Raw genomic sequence first — 3,503 nt, forward strand, 5'->3', positions numbered from 1 at the left:
CTTTTAGTTTTTTTTTTTTATAAAATTTTGTAGTTTTTTTTAAGGGTTTTTGTGGATTTTTTAAAAACATCAAGGTTTTCTTTTTTAGGTTTATATTGTCTTTTCAGGTTTTTTTAAAGGTCATTCTTATTTTATTTTATTTTTTTTTAAGTCTTGAAGGATTTTTTTTAATGGTTTCAGGACCTTTTTTAAGGCTTTATGGGTTTTTTTGGTCTTTTTTTTTAGGATTTTTGAGTATTTTGAAAGAATTTTGAGGGTTTTTTAAGGGGCTTATTGTTCTTTTTAGGGTTTCATGTTCTTATTTAGGGTTTTAAGATTTTTTTTTCAAATATTTAGGGTTCTTATTGAGGGGAGTTCAGGGTTTGGGTATAGCCAAGGATACACAGAGAAACCCAATCTCAAAAAAAAAAAAAAAATATATATATATATATAAATATATATATATATATATATGAATAAAGTAAGGAAGAAAGAATGAAAAGAATTTTAGGGACATTTTTTGGCTTTTGGTGTACTTTTCTTTAGAATTTTAGGTGTTTTGTTTTTTTAAGGAATTGTAGGGTTTTTAAAAGAGTTTTTGTTGTTTTGCTTGAATATATATATATATTTTTTAATTTTAGGGTTTTAATATTGGTGTTTCATTGTTTTATGGTTGCCAGGAAATGGAGGCAGAGTGACTTCCTGGACAGACAGGGATAAACAGAGAAACCCAGTCTCATAAATGAAAAATCGAAAAAAAAAAAAAAAAAAAAAAAGAAGAAGAAAGAAAGAAAAGAGTTTTAGAGTACTTTTTTTAAGATGAGTGTTTTAGAGTTTGTTTTATTTTTGGTTTGTTTTTTGTTTTTTGTTTTGTTTTCACAGTTTTCATGTATACTTAGTATTTTTTCTGTTTTTTTTTTTCCTTTTAATGGATTTTAAGGTTTTTTGGGTTATGGATTTTTTTTAGTCTTTAGGGATTCCTTTTTATGGTTTTTCAAAAAATTTTTAGGTTTTTTTTTCTTGTTTTGTTTTTGTTTTTGTTTTTTTGTTTTTGTCTTTGATAAGATTATTTGAAAATTTTAGAGTTTTATTTTGCATTTTATGAGTTTTACTCTTGCCAGACAGTGGCAGCAAATGCCTTTAATCCCACAATTGAGAGGCAGAGGTAGTGGATTTATGAATTTGAGGTCAGCCTGATATACAAAGTGAGTTCCAGGACAGCCACAATGAAACGCTGTCTCAAAAAACCAAAAAACCAAAAAAAAAAAAAAAAAAAAAAAAGAAAAGAAATGAAAAAAGAAAAAAGAAAAAAGAAAAAAAAATAGTTGTATGATTATTTTTGGGTTAATGTTTTTTTAAAAATTCAGGGTTTCTTAAAAGGTTTTGTAGGGTTTTTAGAAGAATGTTTTTGAGGTACTTTGGTATTCAGGGTTTTAGTACATTTTTAGAGTTTATTCTATATTTTTAAAAGGATGTTAGGGTCTTCCTATTAGTGATTTTTGGTTCTTAATAGGTTTAAGAGTTTTTTTTTTTTAGCATTTTACTGTTTTATTTAGGGTTTATGTGTGTGTTATTGAGTTTTGTTTTATTTTTTTAATTTTAGGTTTGTATCTTTTGAGTTTAAGAGCTTTAGTGTTGCCAGCCAGTTTTTTTGTTTGTTTGTTTGTTTGTTTGTTTTTTGTTTGTTTGTTTTTTGTTTTAGTGTTTTGGGGTTTTAATTAGGCTTTATTTATTTATTTATTTATTTACTTATCTATTTATTATTTTTGCATTTTACTGTTCTTCTTAGGAGTTTTTTGTTGCTGTGGTGGTGGTGGTGGTGGTGCTTGTTCTTCTTCTATTTTTAATTTTAGGGTTTTAAATTTGGAGTTTAAAAGTTTTAGATTTGCCAGTCAGTGGTGGCCCAAGCCTTAAATTCCAATACTTGGGAGGCAGAGGCGGGTGGATTTCAGAGTTTGAGGCCACCCTCGTCTACAGAGGCAGCTCCAGGACAGGTAGGGATACAAAGAGAAACCCAGTCACAAAAAAAAAAAAAAAAAAAAAAAAAGTAAGAAAGAAAGAAAGAAAGAAAGAAAGAAAGAAAGAAAGAAAGAAAGAAAGGAAAGACAGAAAGAAAAGTACTTTATGGATATTTTTGACTTATTGTGTGGTTTTTTTTAATATTACAGTATTTTTAAGGAGATTATAGGGTTTTAAAAGAGTATTTTAGAATATTGTTTGGTTTTAAGAGTTATAGTGTATGTTTAGACGTTTTTCTATAATTTTTAAAGGACTTAAGGGTGTTTTAGTGATATCTGGTTCTTACAAGGTTTAAGGGACTTATTTTTTAGCACTTTACTGTTTTATTTAGTTTTTGTGTGTGTGTTCTTGAGTTTTTCTTTTTAATTTGAGGGTTGTATATTGTGAGTTTAAGAGTTTTAGTGTTGCCAGCCCCTTTATTTAGAATTTTTTAAAATTTAGGGGTTTTATTTAGGGTTTGAAGGATTTTTAGAAGAGTGTTTTAGAGTTTTTTTGGTTGTCAGGCTTTTAGAATATTTTTAGTGATTTTCCTCGTTTTTAAAGGATTTTAATGTAATTTAGGGTTTAGGGGTTTAATTTAGGCTTTATTTTATTTATTTATTGTTTAGCATTTTACTCTATTTCTTAGGGGTATTTTGTTGTTATTGTTGTTGTCCTCGATTTTTTTTTTTTTTTTTTTTTTAGGGTTTTATATTTGCGGATTGTTTTACGGTTGCCAGACAGTGGTGGCACATTCTTTAAATCCCACCAATTAGGAGGCAGATGTAGGTGGACTTTTGAGTTCGAGGCCAGCATAGTATACAAAGGGAGCACCCGGACAGTCAGAGGTACATAGCTAAACACAGTCTCCCAAAACTCAAAAACAGAAAGCTCAAAAAAAAATTTTTTTAGAGTCTTTTTGGGGTTCTTGTGTATTTTTTTTTCTTTTTTTCTTTTTTAGAATGTTAGTGTTTTTCTTAAGGTTATTTGGAAGATTGTTTTAGAGTTTTGATGTTTTTTGTTTTTGTTTTGTTTCATGTCTTTCAGGATTCCAGTGTATTTTTTTGTTTGTTTGGTTTTCTTTTTTTTTTTTTTTTTAATATTTTATGGTGTTTTAGTTTTTTTTGTTTTTTGTTTTTTGTTTTTAAGGCTCTACAGGTTTTTTTCTTTTAGGGATTTTTTTTTTTGCCTTTTTTGTTAGTTTTGTTTTCATTTTAGTATTTTTTTTTTATTTTTAATGTTTTTGAGTATTATTATTTTTTTAATATAAGGTTTTATTTTTGGATTTTAAAACTTATGTTTTGGCTCAAAGTGGTGGCCCTTGCCTACATTCTCATCAACTGGGAGGCAGAAGTAGTGGAATTTTTAGTGCATGGCAGCCTGGTTCAAAGAAGGAGCTCCAGTACATCCAGAGATACACAGAGAAACCCAGCCTCCAAAAATTAAAAAATAAAAATAAAAATAAAAATAAATATAAATAAAAAAATAAATATAAAAAATAAAAATAAAGAAAGGAAGGAAGGTAG

The sequence above is a fragment of the Mus caroli genome, unplaced genomic scaffold (genome assembly GCF_978045245.1).
Source record: "Mus caroli unplaced genomic scaffold, Mus_caroli_1 scaffold_22, whole genome shotgun sequence".
Classification (NCBI taxonomy): Eukaryota; Metazoa; Chordata; class Mammalia; order Rodentia; family Muridae; genus Mus; species Mus caroli.